At 39.0% G+C, this 20,311-nt stretch overlaps 2 long non-coding RNA genes across 2 annotated transcripts in view; one reads left to right on the top strand and one right to left on the bottom strand.

The window, feature by feature from the left end:
* Window positions 1-10,375, top strand: LOC118764019. Its single transcript, XR_004999799.1, has 2 exons — window positions 1-36; window positions 10,263-10,375. It is a non-coding gene; the product is annotated as an uncharacterized LOC118764019 (long non-coding RNA).
* LOC115213409 overlaps window positions 9,434-20,311 on the bottom strand; it is a 28,736-nt gene continuing 17,858 nt past the window's right edge. The window contains exons 2-4 of the long non-coding RNA XR_003881799.2: window positions 15,822-15,892; window positions 14,208-14,286; window positions 9,434-10,392 (exon numbers count right to left, since the gene is read on the bottom strand). This is a non-coding gene — a long non-coding RNA (uncharacterized LOC115213409). The remainder of the gene's footprint in view (window positions 10,393-14,207; window positions 14,287-15,821; window positions 15,893-20,311) is intronic.

Below are 20,311 nucleotides of genomic sequence, written 5' to 3'. Positions count from 1 at the left end.
TCATACACACACACACACACACACATAGACACGCACGTGCGCGCGCACACACACACACACATCAACCCTCAGAGAACATCATAGTGCAGAATTTTGGCAAGAAACATCACGACCTAAATACATTCAAGGTTCATGGCTGCTGTTATTGCTGCTGCTGCTGTTGCTACTGGTGCTGGATGGTGGGGATGGTGATGGTGGTGAAGAGATAAGTGTAGAAGGAGGATAACATTAGTTGATAATCATGATTGTAATGATGTTGACGACGACGATGATGATGATGAAGATGATGACGATGATGATGATGATGACGATGATGATGATGATGACGATGATGATGAAGGTGATGGTGATGATGATGATGACGATGATGACGATGATGATGAAGAAGATGATGATGAAGGTGATGGTGATGATGATGATGACGATGATGACGATGAAGATGATGATGAAGATGAAGATGATAATGAAGGTGATGATGATGAAGATGATGATGATGAAGATGATGATGATGAAGATGATGACGATGATGATGATGAAGATGATGAAGATGATGATGAAGGTGATGATGATGTTGACGATGATGATGACGATGATGATGAAGATGATGATGATGATGATGATGATGATGATGATGAAGATGAAAATGATGATGAAGGTGATGATGACGACGATGATGATGATGATGAAGATGATGATGAAGATGATGATGAAGGTGATGAATGATGATGATGATGATGATGACGATGATGATGATGAAGATGATGATGATGATGATGATGATGACGATGATGATGACGATGAAGATGATGATGATGATGATGAAGATGATGATGATGAAGATGATGATGATGATGATGATGATGAGGAAGATGATGATGATGATGATGAGGAAGATGATGATGATGATGATGATGAAGATGATGAAGATGATGATGAAGGTGATGATGATGTTGACGATGATGATGACGATGATGATGAAGATGATGACGACGATGATGATGATGATGAAGATGATGATGAAGATGATGATGAAGGTGATGATGATGATGATGATGATGATGATGAAGATGATGATGAAGATGATGAGAAGGTGATGATGATGATATGATGATGAGATGATGATGATGATGAAGATGATGATGATGATGATGATGATGAGATGATGATGATGATGAAGATGATGATGATGATGAAGAGATGATGATGAAGATGATGATGATGATGATGATGATGATGAAGAGATGATGATGAGATGAGGAAGATGATGATGATGAGATGATGAAGATGATGATGATGAGATATGATGAAGATGATGATGATGATGAAGATGATGAAGATGATGATGAAGAGATGATGATGATGATGATGGCGATGATGATGATGATGATGTTGATTGTGGGGACGAAGACAGTTATGATGGTAGTGGTGGGGTTGATAATAATAAGTGGGGCCATAATTTTTAAAATCTCATATTTTCACTAATGATGATGATGATAATGAAGATGAAGATAATTAAGATGATGGTGATGGTGGTGATGGTGTTGATGCTGACTTGTACTTTAGTTGTGATTCACTCTTTCATCTCAGGATAATTTCTTAGCTTTACTCTAGTACTGAGGAGTTACGAGCCAACACGGGAAGCCTCTATTCGTTTGAAATGCTAGAAATAGCAGTCAGGCTTTCTTTAATGACAACATGCCATTTCAAAAGCTGGACACATTGCATAATGTTAACATTGGTAATAAAATCAGAATAAAAGACGAGATGGTCATATCTATTGACCCCAGCTGGAAATGGAGCTCCCTGTCTGGAAACGAGAAGGAGACCTTTGATAATTTGGTTCTTGAAAACTTTTGTTGTTTACTTGTTTCTCTTACTAGACTGTGGCCATACTGGAGCACCATCTTGAAGGAATTAGTCAAACAAATCGATCCCAGTATTTGTTTTTAAGTCAGGTGTTTATTCTATTGATCTCTTTTGTCGAACTGCTAAGCTATGGGGATGCAAACAAGCCAACAGCAGTGGTCAAGTGATGGTGGGAGACAAACTCAGTCTCTCTCTCTCACACACACACACACACACACACTTACATACATACATACATACATACATACACAGCACATACATACACACATATATATACATACACTCAGTCTCTCTCTCTCTCTCACACACACACACATACACACTTATATACATACATACATACACAGCACATACATACACACATATTATATAGATTAGTGACTTTAGACTTGGAACTAGAGGGTTCCAAGGACACAAGCCAATATGGATAAGAAGGTTGTGGAAACTTAAGGATCCTTCAATATAGAGATATTGTAATTGAGCCATTTGACAAGAAGGAGGAAGAGACAGAGATGTATGACACAGAGGAGAACTGGAAGTTCTTACCGGATAACCTATTGAGGGTGACAGACCAAGTCTGCAACTGGAGCAAAGCTTCTGCCAGACCAAGGGTCACACGATGGTGGAACAGTGAGATTGAAAGGGCCATAAAAGAGAAGATACAGGTTTGGAAAGTGTGGAAGAGTGGAGGTAAAAAAGAACCGTATCAAGTAGCTAAAAGGGAAGCTAGGCAAGTGTACTAATTTTGTCATGTGGTTACCAGCGTCGCCTTACTGGCACTTGTGCTCGTGCTAGTAGGGTGCCAAGAGCACCATCCGAGCTTGATCATTGCCAGAGCAGCCAACTGGCTTCCGTGCCGGTGGCATGTAAAAGGGCACCATTCGAGCGTGCTCGTTACCAACATTGCCTTACTGGCACCTGTGCTGGTGGCATGTGTAAAAAGATTCGAGCGAGGTCATTGCCAGTACTGCCTGGCTGACCCCAATGCCGGTGGCATGTAAAAAGCACCCACTACACTCTCGGAGTGGTTGGCATTAGGAAGGGCATCCAGCTGTAGAAACTCTGCCAGATCAAGATTGGAGCCTGGTGCAGCCATCTGGTTTGCCAGCCCTCAGTCAAATCGTCCAACCCATGCTAGCATGGAAAGTGGACATTAAACGATGATGATGATGATGATGATGTGTATGGATGAGGACAATTGCATAAAGAAGTACCTATTGCTTAAAATGGATGGAACTTGTGGTAAAGAGAGACCCAGAAAGATATGGGACAAAGTACTGAAGGCTGAACCCCAGATGCTGAACCTTACAGAGACGATGACAAAGGTCTGAGATTATTGGCATTTTGCTGTGCTTGAGGAAACCTGTCCATTTTAGCATTCATTCATCCTTCAACATGGTTGAACAACCGATTCCAACCTGTCAGGATTCACACTATGGATTGTATTACAGTTCTATATTTAAGAGATGCAAAATACACTTAGGACACAAATCACCCTAAATGCTTTTATCAAGTTTACAGTGGCAATTTCTGACTTCCAATCTGTGGTTCCTATTTAAAGTAAGGAGAACTCTGGTCATCAAAAGTTAAGAGTCTTGACTGTTTACACATTGAGGTACCAGAAAGCATAGACAATGCCAATATCTTACTTTTCTGTTATTAATATCAACTTGACCTTACATTCTTTCTCTTAAGATATTCACTATTAAAATCTGGAGGTGCAATGGCCCAGTGGTTAGGGCAGCGGACTCGCGGTCATAGGATCGCGGTTTCGATTCCCAGACCGGGCGTTGTGAGTGTTTATTGAGCAAAAACACCTAAAGCTCCACGAGGCTCTGGCAGGGGATGGTGGTGATCCCTGCTGTACTCTTTCACCACAACTTTCTCTCACTCTTACTTCCTGTTTCTGTTGTACCTGTATTTCAAGGGGCCGGCCTTGTCACTCTCTGTGTCATGCTGAATATCCCCGAGAACTACGTTAAGGGTACACGTGTCTGAGGAGTGTTCAGCCACTTACACATTAATTTCACGAGCAGGCTGTTCTGTTGATTCGGATCAACCGGAACCCTCGTCGTCGTAACCGATGGAGTGCTTCCATCCATCCATTAAAATCTAATTTAAACAACACCTGAATCTCCCCGAAATCACACCTCAATGTCTTGCAAAAAGGAAAAGAAATATTAGACAATATATTCCTAGATATTCTTAAGCAGACTGGATGGCCATGGCTAGAATGACTTTGTTCATAGTTCTGCTCAGTCACAGTTGACCTGGGTTTAATCAACAATCAACCTAGGAATACATTTATCTGAAACTAGCAGTATCGCCCGGCGTTGCTCAGGTTTGTAAGGGAAATAACTATATAAGCATTTTTAGAGATGTAAAGTATAATAGCCATCTCAATATGGCTAACCACAAAGCGGGGGGGTGTTACTGTAGCTTTTTACGTTGAGATTTAATAATACATTTTTAGAGAGTTACTTCCCTTATATAATAGCAAAAAAAATGCATTAAAAATGGGAAAAAATGATGGTAAATTTTTTTAAAATCGTAGACTCATCGTAGACGCGCGCTAATACCCAGAAGGGCTCGATATGAATCACGACTATAAGATACCCGGTTTTGGTTACACTGCACCGCAAAATGTGGGAGTAAGGAATCTAAATCGTAGGAGACAGACAGCACACAACCTCACTTTTATATATAAAGATATTCTTACATAGAGATTTACGTACCACTAACTTTTATAACTATTTTCCTGTTTTACAAAAATACAGAAAAAAAAACCTTCACCTTTAAACACTGCAGCTGTTTGAGTTTATGGCAGTCTGGCAAGAAACCAAATGATATCAGCTTTGAACAAACATTATTAACCCTTTAGCATTCAGACGTTTGGATTACTCTGTCAAATGTAATTCTTATATATTCACATTGTTTTGAATTAATCATACGTGATCTTGTAGCTTTGAGGTTTTGATGAAGTGATTACTCTTTTACTTGTTTCTGTCATTTATATATTATATATATATAATGTTTCAGTCATTTATATATTATGCATATATATATGTATACATCTGCACATATGTATATGTATACATTCATAGTATAGATGTATATGTATAGATGTATATATATATATATTGATTTATATGTTTGCATATATGTATTTATATCTTTTACTCTTTTACTTATTTCAGTCATTTGACTGCGGCCATGCTGGAGCACCACCTTTAGTCGAGCAAATCGACCCCAGGACTTATTCTTTAGAAGCCTAGTACTTATTCTATCGGTCTCTTTTGCCGAACTGTGACAACCATCGGTTGTCAAGTGATGTTGAGGGCAAACAAAGACACAAACATACATATATATATATATATATATACATATATACGACGGGCTTCTTTCAGTTTCCGTCTACCAAATCCACTCACAAGGCTTTGGTCGGCCCGAGGCTATAGTAGAAGACACTTGCCCAAGGTGCCACGCTGTGGGACTGAACCTGGAACCATGTAGTTCGTAAGCAAGCTACTTACCACTCAGCCACTCCTATGCCTATGATTGTTTATTATTACAATGACATTATAGGATAAATGTGAGAAGCTGGACACGGCCAGTTTGAACATAAAACAGGTGAAATATTTGAGCTGGAATTGGTTGGTTTTAATGTTAAAGGGTTAAAACACAAGTTTGATTCTTGGATGAATTTATGTCTTTTTTTTCACCCCTAAAAACAATTTGTGAAAGTTTCCTTTAGCCATGTGGAGGACAAATAACTGTAACCTATCCTAACAGCTCTGTAATTCCTGGAATTTTAACATCAAGGCAGTTTTTTTTAAAAACCAATTGCTTAAACATTTTTCTCTTTTTTTTTAAATAGCAGGTTAACTGGTCACATATATGGAAGATTGTGGTTATTCTTGAAGGGCTGTCAGTCACTTGTTATAGAAACAGGAACCATTTTAATATCATGAAAAATTCCATGTGCAAAAGAACCCGAGGTGTTTCTCTGCTAAGAAAAATTATGAATACTTTTACAAGTTTATAAATATGTAACCAATATTAGTTCCAAATTTTGGCATAAGGGCAGCAATTTTAGTGGAGGGGATAAGTCAATTTCGTCGACCTCAGTCTTCAACTGGTACTTATTTTATTGACCCTGAAAGGATAGAAGGTAACGTTGACCTCAGTGGAATTAGAACTCAGATCAAAAACACGGGCAAAATGCTACAAAGCATTTCGTCCAGAGTGTTAACAATTCCGATGGCTGACCACTTTACGATTGTTACTAATATTAACCCTTTCGTTACTGTATTTATTTTGAGATGCTCTGTATTTCTTTCAATTACTTTAAATATAACAAAGAATTTAGTAAAATAACTTTGTTATCATTGAGCTAGTGTTAAGAACATAAATTGTGACTAAGGTTTGGTGGAAAATTTTAATTCAAAACTTATGGAAACAAGACATTTGTACTAGAGCCAGAGGTGGTTTCAGCCAGGTTTGTAATGAAAGGGTTAATCTACCATTTTGGTCTTAAGGTTTAAGCCTTTTTCTTTTTATACTGGTTTTTAGAGGGAGCAGTTGGTTTAAAATTTATTAGTGGGCAAAATTTTGCTTATGACTGAAGGATTTCTTACCCCAACATGTTAGAAATAGTAGCCAAAAGTATTAAATTATATTTCCTTGTTTTACAAAAAGAAGGCCACATTGGGGTAACAGAAATAGTTTAGATAACAAGTGTGCTCTATCAGGGGAGCTGGCCTGTGGTTAAACAGTGGCAATAACTAAATCTTGAATCAAGTATCAGGCTGATGCTTCCAAGGAAGGGGTTATAATTGGATCTACTTTAATATCATCGTTGTTTAATGTCCGCTTTCCATGCTGGCATGGGTTGGACAGTTTGACTGAGGGCTGGCAAGCCAGAAGGCTGCACCAGCCACCAATCTGATCTGGCAAAGTTTCTACAGCTGGATGGTCTTCCTAACATCAACCATTTCGAGAGTGTAGTGGTGCTTTTTACATGCCACCAGCATGAGGGTCAGTTAGGCAGTACTGGCATCGACCACATTCAAGCACAGGTCTAGTCAGCTGGCACTGGCATCGACCTTGCTCAAATGGTGCTTTTTACGTGCCACCAGCATGGAGCGCTGGCAATGACCATGCTCGAATGGTGCTTTTTACGTGCCATTGGCATAGGAGCCAGTCAGGCAGCACTGGCAACGATCATGCATGAATGGTGTTTTATTATGTGCCACCAGCATGGGACTAGTCAGGTGGCACCGGCATCAACCACGTTTAAAGGGTGCTTTTTATGTCCCACTGGCACAGGAGCCAGTCATGCAGCACTGGCATCGATCATGCTTGAATGGTGCTTTTTATGTGCCACCGGCACAGCTGAAGGTCTGAGATGAACTGTTAATAAGATTACAAGGTTTTGGAATATTAACACCAGCTTCAGAAATGAATACATTTCTCTAATATTTACATTAGAGGGACAAGCACAGATCTCTATAGCAAGACACCTGTGCCTGTCTCTCTATTATAGTTTACCTGATACTACTCCATCCTCACCCACTACTTAATCACGCAGGTCCCCACCCCTTCTGTCCTTTTGCAACTTACTTGGAAAGCTCACTAGTGTTGGCGTCATGAAAAATGCAGCACCTCATACAAACTGTAAGGTGGTTGGCATTAGGAAGGGCATCCAGCCATAGAAAACACACCAAAGCTGACACTAGAACTCAGCAGTCTTTTCAGATATTGGATCCAATCAAACTGTCTGACCCATACCAGCTTGGGAAAATGAACGTTAAATGATGATGGTTTCAGTCAGTTTGATCACCAACCAAAAAGTGGTTTAGATTCAAATAAAAAGACATTTTCAAGGTGAGTACTTCTATGCTCAGTCTAAACGATGGAGAAACAATGACAACTATGGCAGCTGTGTTTGAACTGAGAATGAAGAGAGATGTAACTGAAGGGCATTTGGTTTGAGACACATTTGTTCTTCAGTTCAAATTCCATTTCTGTTTGCTGACTTTAATATTTACTGGAGGATCAAGGAAGTGCCAGCCTTTCCTTAAAAGTTCATAATTTTGGAAATTGCTGTTAATGGAATGGTTCTAATCATCCAAAGTGGTACAAATAAGTGAAAACCTGGAGACTATTATTCAATATGGTGCCATCTTGTCTAGACCTGATTGTATCAAATTGATTTCTAATTTGTTGACATGTTCAGAGACATTAATGGAATTAATCTGAAAGTATGTCAGTGTGAATGTGTGATTATAAAGAAACCATTCTATAGAAGTATTCTTTATTAATATGTTTGAGGGCTATAGAATGGTAGCAAGCACTGAAATATTCTGTTCCCAATTTGAATAATATCAATTAACTCATACCTGTCATTTTCAACTACACTCTAAAGCAGTGATTCTCAACTAGGATCCATATGAGATTTTGTTGTTGAAATTTATGAGCAATCAACTGGTTATATTTTTATAAAACACAAAGTATTTTGACAATTTGTTTTGTATACAATTCCTAATATTTAATTACAAAAATATACTCTTTTACTTGTTTCAGTCATTTCACTGTGGCCATGCTGGAGCATCGCCTTTAGTTGAGCAAATCGACCCCAGGACTTATTCTTTGTAAGCCTTGTACTTATTCTATCGGTCCCTTTTGCTGAACCGCTAAGTTACGGGGACGTAAACACACCAGCATCGGTTGTCAAGCGATGTTGGGGGACAAACAAACATACATATGATGGGCTTCTTTCAGTTTCCTTTGATTGAGGTCTGGAGAGCCAGTGGCTGCACCAGGATCCAGTCTAATCAGGCAATGTTTCTACAGCTGGATGCCCTTCCTAATGTCAACCACTCCAAGAGTGTAGTAGGTGCTTTTTACATGCCACTGGCACAGGAGCCAGTCAGGCGGGCTTGGCATGATAAAACATTTCTGAAACTCTTGCGATATTTTCAGTTAATCCATTGTGTTTTTACTGACATCAATGGAGAAGGAACATAAAAAATTATGTAATTTTCATAATTAAAAGTTTAAAAGCAAAATGCTAAGAGGGTGAAGAGTAATTAAAAAGCATCAACATTGAATCTGCATTTTCAACATATTTTATAGAAATATAGAATAGAACTTTTAATTCTTCATGTTTCAGTTCAGATAGAGTTGTTAGAAGTAGGTGCATGATTTTCTAAGGAATGGAACCTATAACATATCGATGTTTACTTCTGATTAATCAGGTCAAACAACTAGTTATTTCTTAAATGTAGCAGGTGACAATGAATGTTTATCTTGAAAAAAGACAGACTTCAAGATTCCCAGGTTATTCTTTAGAGATGTCTTCAATTTTATTTCAGAGCTGAGTTTAAATTGCAATAAAACAGAAAGTTTTATGTGTAATTTTTTCTAAAAGAAGTGTTAAAAATGGAAAAAAAGAAAGAAAAAGAAAAGCAGACACAAGAAGTAAGTAAATATAAAGCATTTAATAGACAAATTCTTAAAAATTCATAAAGAATAAATTTTCTTTTTTTATGAAATTTTTTTCTTCGTTTTTGTTTTCAGTTGAATATTGTTTGTGTTGTTGTTTTCTAAAGTGTACCATCAAGCATGACAACTCAACAAGTGTAAGATATCAGTTCCAAACCAAAAATTTAAATTTGAAACGTCATAAGAGTTAAAGCTGTTACGCATGACAGACAGTTTAGAAGTGATTCTAGACCTTTCACACAATCCACTTTCTCCCAGTCTCAGACAAACAGACAAGACAGGTAACCAGAACAGAAATGACATTATTATACCATATATTACACAGAAAACAAAACTAGTTACAAGAATTAATGATTCGATTAGATTTGACGATAAATAGCTTTGTGGAGAATGGTGAAAAAAATGTCTCAACTTATTCAAAAGATTAATAAGTTTAATTAACTAAACCTAAAATATTTCTTAATTGGTCATGGAACTCCACCAAATATTATCAGTTAAAAATCTGTCTCAAGTCTTAGAATACTAATCCGCTATTTACTTATAATTCCCCAAGTCTCCAACAGAGATTAGACTGAAAATTCTCATTCTTTCTTATTCAATTTTAACAATTTCTAATCTAGAATTATTTGATTGGCCCCTAAACCTGAAAAATCTGCAACCTCCTCAAACTAAACTAAGTCTATTATAGACAAAGAACAGAAAATTTCCATATCCTTATAGGATTCTTTCACTATCTCTTAATAAAATAAACAGATAGAGGTGTCAGTTTGAAAGACAATACTAAACATTTGTGAATAGGATAATAAATAGATTTGCTACACTAGTTGAAGAGAAACTATTTGAGTGAAAACCATTTCTGAAAGTGGAAAATATTGTCCAGATTGAGAGAGACACACGCACACATACATATAAACTAGATTATAAATCAGCATGGCTAGCTTTACTATCCTTTTTGATGAATCCATTGGCTTCCATCAGTTTATTGCAGTCATACTGAGTTAAGTCACTGAGATTGATAGTCTGGAAAAAACAAAACAAAAAATATTCATTAAAATACATGAAAGGCAAGATTAAATTTGAAAAATTCAAATCTTCAAGAATGATTTACATATTTCTTTACTACCCACAAGGGGCTAAACACAGAGAGGACAAACAAGGACAGACAAATGGATTAAGTGCATAACTGGTATTTATTTAATCGACCCCGAAAGGATGAAAGGCAAAGTTGACCTTGGTGGAATTTGAACTCGGAACATAACTGCAGATGAAATACCGCTAAACATTTCGCCTGGCGTGCTTAATGTTTCAGCCAGCTCGCCGCCTTCAAGAATGATTTACAACTCTTTAAACAATGATGACAATAATAATTCTTTCTACAATAGGCAGAAGACCTGAAATTTTAGTGGAGGGGTCTAGTTGATTATATTGACACCAATGCTTAATTGGTACTTAATTCACAGAGCTTGAAAGGATGGAAGACAAAAGTCAACTTCAGTAGCATTTGAACTCAGAATATAAAGTGGAAAAAAAGCTGCTGAACATGTTGTCTGGTATAATAATGGTTTTGTCAAGTTGATATTTTAGTAATAATTTTTACAAATTGGGCCTCACGGAGGTGAGGTGGATAAGTTCCTTTCGAGTGTTGGTCCTCACAGAGGCAATGACCAAGACCTTTGGCATTATGTCATGCTCAAGAAGACCCATCAACCTGAGCAAAATCACAGTCGTGGCAGATACCAGTGTCATGGAAATGGTACCTGTGCCGGTGGCACGTAAAAGCATCCATTACACTCTCAGAGTGGTTGGCATTAAGAAGGGCATCCAGCCGTAGAAAACCACGCTAAATCAGACTGGAGCCTGGTGCAGCCCTCCAGTATGCCAGCCCAGTCAAACTGTCCAACCCATGCCGGTATGGATAATGGACATTAAATGAAGACAATGATGGTGAATGGCACAAGGCCAACAATTTTAGTGGAAAGAGAGCAAGCTGATTATGTTGATCCCAGTGAATGGCAGGTACATTATTTTACTGACCCTGTAAGGGCAAAAGGCAAGGTTGGCCTAGGTGGGATTTGAACTCAGAATGAAAAGAGCCAGAAGAAATGCTGCCTAGCATTTTGTTGACACATGAATGATTCTGCCAGTCTGCTGTCTTGAAGAGTTTCAAATTTGGTATAAGACAAGCTGTCTTTAGCGAGAGGGTAGCTTGTTGATAACATTGAAGTAGCATTCAACTGGCACTTTCTTTTATCAACCATGACAGGATGAAAAGCAAAGTTGAACTTGGCAGGATTTGAAACCAGAATGTAAAGAGCAGGAAGAAATATCCTTTTCTACTCTAGGCATAAGGCTCGAAATTTTTGGAGAGGGGCCAGTCGATAAGATCGACCCCAGTATGCAACTGATACTTAATTTATTGACCCTGAGAGGATGACAGGCAAAGCCGACCTTGGCGGAATTTGAACTCAGAACATAAAGACAGACGAAATCCCTGCTAAGCATTTTGCCAGGTGTGCTAACGTTTCTGCCAGCTTACCATTTTTAAAATATTCTTTTCTACTCTAGGCACAAGGCTTGAAATTTTTGGGGAGGGGCCAGTCGATTAGATTGATCCCAGTATGCAACTGGTACTTAATTTATTGACCCCGAAAGGATGAAAGGCAAAATCAACCTTGGGGGAATTTGAATTCAAAATGTAGACAGACAAAATACCTGCTAAGCATTTCTCCCGGCATGCTAATGTTTCTGCCAGCTCGCAGCTTTGAGCAGAAAGAAATGTTGCAAGGCATTTCTTGGAACACACTAACAATTCTGCCAGCTCACCACCTTATTACAATAATGATAATAATAATAATAATAATCCTTCCTACTATAGGCACAAGGTCTAGAATTTGCGAGGAGGGAATTAGTTGATTACATCGACTCCAGTATTTCACTGGTACTTAGTTAATCAACCTTGAAAGGATGAAAGGCAAAGTCAATCTTGGTGGAATTTGAACTCAGAATGTAGCGATGGGTGAAATATTGCTATGCATTTCTTCCAGTGTCCTAACAATTCTGTCAGCTTGCTACCTTAATAATGATAATAATATCAACATATCATCATGAAAGAAAGAGAAAAGGTTGATAAATATGGAGACCTGAGAATTGAGATTGCTAAAATGTGGCAGCTACGAGAGTCAAACATAAAGGTTATACCTGTTGTCAGTGGAACATTGAGTTCAATACCCTCCCCAATCTGAAAAAAACATCTGAAAATCTTAGAGATACCCTACAATCTAGATGTATTACTTAGAACTGCACACATATTGCGTAAAGTACTGTCTGTCTGAGGTCCTTGTTGTGACTTGACAAACAGTACAAACCCCCAACAGACACAATATCTTCAATCAACAACCTCACGATATTGTATACTGTGTGACGTCTACTTGTTCGTTTAATGTCCGTTTTCCGTGCTAGCATGGGTTGGACGGTTCGACCAGGGATCTGGGAAGCCAGAAGGCTGCACCAGGCTCCAGTCTTATCAGGCAGTGTTTCTACAGCTGGATGCCCTTCCTAACGCCAACCACTCCGTGAGTGTAGTGGGTGCTTTTTACGTGCCACCGGCACGGAAGCCAGTCAAGGCGGCGCTGGCATCAGCCACATTCCGATGGTGCATTTTACGTGCCACCGGCACGCTATAATAATAATAATAATAATAATAATAATATTGTCTCTAATTTAAACACAAGGCCAACAATATCATGAGGAGGGAGTTGGTTGGTTAAGTTGTGAATAGCTGATAAACCATGAAAAAAAAACACCATAGATTTAAAAAAGAAAAAAATTTTCCACTTTTAATTTGGAAATAGAAATAAATTATTCTTTTAAGCAAAGCCTTAATGGTGCTGATACTAGTAGCAGGAACAGCAGTAGTGGTGGTGGTGGTGGTAGCAAATAGGTATGGCTGTGTGGTCATGAAGTTAGCTTTATAACTATGTTGTACCAGGTTCATTCCCCTTGTGCAGTATCTTTGACAAGTGTCTTCTATCATGACCCCAAGTTAGTAAATACCTGTGGGTAACGAATGGTAGAGGAGAAACTATATGGATGCTTGCCAAAGATGTGTGTGTATGTGTGTATTTTGTGAATGCATATCAGGAAGCAAACCAATATATCTAGGGCTTTCAAACAGTTCTATATTTAAGAGATGAGGAATTATGTACATTATTTACATTTGACGGATATTTGTCCTCATCTTGTTTGTTGTCAACACGTTTTGGCTGATATACCCTCCATCCTTCATCAGGTGTCTTGAGGAAATTGCAAACCTGGGTTCTCATTCCTAAAGTATTTTTTGATATTATTATTATTATTATTATTCAGGTCACTACCTGGAAGCAAATTCAGAATCTTGGGTTAGTAGCCCACGGGCATATGGCGTAGTGGTTAAGAGCGTGGGCTACTAACTCCAAGATTCCAAGTTCGATTCCAGGCAGTGAGCTGAATAATAATAATAATGAAGATGATGATGATGATAATAATAACAACAACAACAACATCGAAAAATACCTTAAGAATGAGAACCCAGGTTTAAAATTTCCCCAAGACACCTGATGAAGGCTGGAGGGTATATCAGCTGAAACATTGTGTCAACAACAAACAAGATGAGGACAAATATCCGTCAAATGTAAATAATGTAAATAAAAATAACTAGTAGTGTTGGCACTCTCTTGTTGCTCTAGTGACTGATCTGTAGAGAAATCTCAAACTAACCAACATTATTGTTCCCAAAATGTAATATAAAATTAAAAAGATAGTAAAAGCAAACAAAAAGTATTGAAGTAGAGTCTTACCTCTATTGTACTATCATTGTCATCAAGTAGATACAACTGTGGTTCTGCCCCGGGCACTGCCTTGAAAACAACATCTTCACTGATACGGGTTAAAGAAGACAAGTTTTATTCTTCTGACAAGAAAATAACACTTCTGACCTTGTACCATCTTACATAGACTAGAAGATTCCCAGACCGGGCGTTGTGAGTGTTTATTGAGTGAAAACACCTAAAGCTCCATGAGGCTCCGGTAGGGGATGGTGGTGATCCCTGCTGTACTCTTTCACCACAACTTTCTCTCACTCTTACTTCCTGTTTCTGTTGTACCTGTATTTCAAAGGACCGGCCTTGTCACTCTCTGTGTCACACTGAATATCCCCGAGAACTACGTTAAGGGTACACGTGTCTGTGGAGTGCTCAGCCACTTACATGTTAATTTCACGAGCAGGCTGTTCCGTTGATTCGGATCAACCGGAACCCTCGTCGTCGTAACCGACGGAGTGCTTCCACAGACTAGAAGAATAAATATGCAAGCACAGGAGTGGCTGTGTGGTAAAAAGTTTGCTTCTTAACCATATGGTTCTGGGTTCAGTCTCACTGCGTGGCACCTTGGACGAGTGTCTTCTACTATAGCCTCAGATTGACCAAAGCCCTGTGAGTGGATTTGCTAGATGGAAACTGAAAGAAGCCTGTAGTATAAGTGTGTGTGTGTGTGTGTCTTTGTGCCTGTGTTTCACCACCTCATCCTATGTCTTCCTGGGTTTACCTCTTCCACAGGTTCCTTCCTCTGTCAGGGTGTGACACTTCCTCACACAACAGTCTTCATCCATACTTTGATGCTTCTTATGAATATGACCTGGTGTTAGAACTCAAGTAGAGCAGTTGGGTAATAAACTGTGCTTGAGAAAACCCGTTGAGTCAAGTGAAATCATTGTCGTGGCCGATGCCAGTACCACCTGACCAGCACCTGTGCCAGTGGTTTGTAAAAAGCACCTTCCGAGCATGGTTGATGTCAGTCCCATCGGACTGGCTCCCATGCCACTGGCATATAAAATGCACCATACGAATGTGATCGATGCCAATACTGCCAAACTAGCCCTCGTGCTGCTGGCATGTAAAAAACACAACACTATATTCTCAGAATGGTTGGCGTTAGGAAAGGCATCTAGCTGTAGAAACCTTGCCAGATCAGACTGGAGCCAGGTGCAGCCTACTGGCTTGCCAATCCTCAGTCAAACCATCCAACCCATGCCAGCATGGAAAGCAGACGTTGAATGATGATGATGATGATGAAAGGAATAGACAATTATATTATGAACTCCATTAGCTTACAGCTGTTTCTGCTATAAGATGTAAAGCACTCATAGTTGAGTGCTTGCGTATCACTCTATAGCTTCATCGGAGCTTCAAACATGAAGTGCACCTCCTAATTGAAGATCCAATGAAACTATAGGGTGATACTCAAGCATTCAACTATGAATGCTCTATGTCTTTTGCAGAAACAGCTGTAAGCTAAAAAAGCTCATTGAAATTCAGTGCATTTCAGTCCCTACTTTACAGGGAGTAATATTAATGGCAAAACTGCAAAACCTATTTGACAAGTAAAAAGAAAGAGAGAGCTTGATAAAAGGATACTACAGTGGAAGGTCTTCGTATATGAAGCGTTTGATTTCAGGAAGTTTATTCAATTGTCATCCAGTGCAACTCTGAAATGAAAGAAAAATAAGAAATAGAATAGTGACAGAGAGTGTGGAGAGAGAGTGGGGAGAGAAAGAGCAAAGAACGGGAGGGGAAGGAGGAAGGACGTAGAAGGAAAGGGTCGAGACAGCCAGTGATAAGAGCAAGAGTAGAAGAAAGGATAGGGAGAGAGTGAAAGAAGGGGTGGGGCAAAGAGGAGAGTGGAGAAAGAAGGGGTGGGGCAAAGAGGAGAGTGGAGAAAGAAGGGATGGGGCAAAGAGGGGAGTGGAGAAAGAAGAGGTGGGGCAAAGAGGAGAGTGGAGAAAGAAGGGGTGGGGCAAAGAGGAGAGTGGAGAAAGAAGGGGTGGGGCAAAGAGGAGAGTGGAGAAAGAAGGGGTGGGGCAAAGAGGAGAGTGGAGAAAGAAGGGGTGGGGCAAAGAGGAGAGTGGAGAAAGAAGGGGTGGGGCAAAGAGGAGAGTGGAGAAAGAAGGGATGGGGCAAAGAGGAGAGTGTGAAAGAAGGGATGGGGCAAAGAGGAGAGTGGAGAAAGAAGGGGTGGGGAAAAGAGGAGAGTGGAGAAAGAAGGGATGGGGCAAAGAGGAGAGTGGAGAAATAAGGGATGGAGCAAAGAGGAGAGTGGAGAAAGAAGGAGTGGGGCAAAGAGGAGAGTGGAGAAAGAAGGGATGGGGCAAAGAGGAGAGTGGAGAAAGAAGGGATGGGGCAAAGAGGAGAGTGTGAAAGAAGGGGTGGGGCAAAGAGGAGAGTGGAGAAAGAAGGGGTGGGGCAAAGAGGAGAGTGGAGAAAGAATGGATGGGGCAAAGAGGAGAGTGGAAAAAGCAATGATGGAAAATTTGCAAGAAATATTACAAGCACCAATTTGAGGCAGAAAGGAGTAACAGTTCCCCATGTCTTGTCAGTATTATGAGAGACCATTTTAAATTGGTGCTTATAACTAACAGTATTTGAGATTGAAAATCCTAGTCAATTTATTCGGTAAATGTAAAACTGCTGAATAGAATGTTTTAAAGAATTTTTTTCCTTTTTTATTACAGTTTTATAATAAAACAATGTCAAAACCAGTGTGCACACGCACACACACACACACACACACACACAGTGCTCATTAAATATTCTGTCTTTCTACTGAAACAGTTGTGGACAAATACAACAGCAGAGCTAAACACAGATTTCAGTAACGGCAACATGGATCAATGTTGTTAAATGTCAACAGATTTCACTCGATTCATCCATCATGTCACCAGGTGGTGTGAAATGCGACCCCCAATTACAGTATTCCATATTTGAACAAAGACAATTGACATTGTTCGTTTTAATGAAGAAATCAAGTTCAGACGAAGAACTAAGCTGCTGCCAAGCTATTATATTCTAACCTCACCAATTATCCGCTACTAGCTGACTACGCACCGGCAATAATGACGGCTAATTGTAGTATTTTATATATATAAATAAGGTACGTAATAATCACACATACAAACATTCACATACGTCCCTTCTACACACACACACACACATACACACATATACTCATACAGAGTTGAAATGCTGATTTTTTTTTCACCCCTTCCTTTCTCTCACTTCCTCTCAGTCAGGGCTATTACTCTCACTACTTCTCCTTCACTGAATTACTATTTACTCTTCTCCTTTGCGTGATTTTGGACATATATATATGTGTGTGTGTGTGTGTGTGTGTGTGTGTGTGTGGTGTGTGTGTGTATATATATATACAAATATATAAAAACACATTGCTTATTATTATATTAGGAGATTATTCCCTCTGTCATGAAACTCATTTCCTCTTAACTCAAGCAATTTAAATAATAATGCTTTTTCTAAGCAAGCCAACATTTAACTTTCATGTTTTAATTACTTTTATTCTTTCACAAAGGTTTCTTTGTATTGCAACAACTACCTTATCTGGCTGATATTTTCTGTACCCTACTCTCCACAAATTGTGACAACAACCTAGGCAAGAACTACCATTGATCTAAGCTTCTTCCTTGCACCTTTATTGCAGAAGCAAACCTCTTATTTCAGAGCACCTTCAGACTGATAGCTCCCATAGTAACTTAACCCTTTAATATTCAGATTATTAGCTTAAATGTAAAGTTTCTTTATTCATATTATTTTGAATTAATCACGCATTACATTGTAGTTTCACAATTTGGATGACCTGCTTCTATAGTTTTAGAAGGGCATTGTAGGATAGACGTGAGAGGCTGGATCTGGCCAGTTTCAACTTGAAACAGGTTAAATATTTTAGCCTGATATGGCTAGTTTGAATACTAAAGGGTCAATTCACTCCTTACATGATGCAGTGGTATAGCATCTGATACAGAAAGGGTGACTAAAAAAAATCCAGCAGTATATAAAAGGGGAAGGTTGGGGTTAATCACATGGACAAGTGGTCCCTGCAAGTCGAATCTAAAGCAGTCTGTCTATGAGACCAGAAACCCTGAATAAAAACAGAAGGGGTCACTTAACATGCTGTCCTGTTGTGAGCAGGGTAATTGATGCTCCCCATTCACATAATGGAATAAACCATACTTTGAAATGGCCCTACACTAGCACTACGAACCCCTTACTGGAACCAACTGTTTTCAATATGATGAGGGAAGCAGATATCTCAAATTTAAACTTTATAAATGGAAGAGAAAACTGGTATCAAACACCAAAGGAAGAAAAAAGAAGCTGTGCCAAATAGATGAGGCTCTATAGTTTTGTTGGAGACAAATCTAGAGTGAGTGTTAGAGTAAAATGTACCCAGAGCACACTGTGATATGATTCAGGTTAGTAAGCGCATCCGACTGTAAAAAAGTATGTCAAAAAGAAAAGGAATGAATGGGGGATAGAGAGACTCTGCATGTTGCAGGCATACAGATTCTGTGGGAGAAAGAAGGACCAAAAATAAACCCATTGATATAAGATAGAGGATTATTTACTCCTGTTGCAGACATCCCATCAGCCATCTTGTCTGTAAGGGCTTCTGGTCTCAGAATTGCCTCTAAACAATAGAATCTTGATTATTTCCTCCAATCCTCAGTAGAATTCTCTCAAACCCGCTTCCTTTCTATGCTTAGCTACAACACAAACCACCAGCCTCTATGTGGTTGCTCAACTCACTAAAGATAGCAGTCAAATCTTCAACAAATTCCATATTTTCATCATAAAACTGGAAGGATGCATTTGGATAATGGAGTTTTAAATACATAATCAGGTCGGTTGTAAGTGAGCAAACCTCTGAGTAAAAGTATTCCCACCCATGACTACTCCCACTAAGCCAGGGATGGTTAATTGGGAATGCTTTTAGCCATAGGTCTGCTCTCAACCACAGCTGACCTGATGCTAAATGACAGTCACATAAAAAAAAAAAAAAACTTGGTTAGCTTCTAACACAGATGTTTACCATCTGTAAAAGTGAACTGAAAAATGACTTCTGTTTGAATGAAGGTCACCACAAAATACTGTTTACAAAGTAGTAGAAATAAAAATCTCCAAGATAAGAAAAAACAAACCCATTTTAATTGGTAAGATCAAGTGTTTAGACAAACAATGCTTAACTATTTCAGTTACTAATCTACTTAAGAAACAAATACAACAGTAATTTGGTGTTGGCAGAACAGCATGTACACCACTTCTGTTCTTAATTAGCAGTTTGGCAATTCTATCAAATATTATTTTACTGGTTTCAGTTACTGGGTCAATTGTGACCATGCTGGGGAACAGTCTTAACCCTTTAGTGTTCAGATTATTCTATCAAACATAATGCCTATTGATTCCCATTGATTTGAATTCATCATCATCATCATCATCATTTAACGTCCGCTTTCCATGCTAGCATGGGTTGGACGGTTCAACTGGGGTCTGGGGAGCCCGAAAGCTGCACCAGTCCAGTCAGATCTGGCAGTGTTTCTACAGCTGGATGCCCTTCCTAACGCCAACCACTCCGAGAGTGTAGTGGGTGATTTTATCATGAATTATCTCATATCTTTAAGATCTTGATGGTGTAATTACTTAATGTAGAATAACATTGTAGGGTGGGTGTGAGAGCCTGGATCTGGTCAGTTTGAACATAAAACAGATTAACTATTTTGGCCAGATATGGCCGGTTTAAATACTAAAGGGTTAAAGGACTTTGGTCAATTATGTTGACCACCTCCCTAATACTTTGATTGGTACAAGTTAAAAAGACAAAGCTGCCCTTGGCATAAATAAAGTGGTCCTCTGCCAATATTCATATGTCCAGCAAGCTTCTGAACATTGGTCAGCCAAATTTCACTAACACAGCTTTGGTTGACCATGAGATGATGGTTGCAAGCATGGTATTAATTTTACTATTACATAAGGCGGCGAGCTGGCAGAATTGTTAGCACGCTGGGCGAAATGCTCAGCGGTATTTCATCTGCCGTTATGTTGTGAGTTCAAATTCT

This window comes from Octopus sinensis, linkage group LG6 (assembly GCF_006345805.1).
Source record: "Octopus sinensis linkage group LG6, ASM634580v1, whole genome shotgun sequence".
In the NCBI taxonomy this organism is placed as follows: Eukaryota; Metazoa; Mollusca; class Cephalopoda; order Octopoda; family Octopodidae; genus Octopus; species Octopus sinensis.
This window is presented reverse-complemented; position numbering and strand designations above follow the sequence as displayed.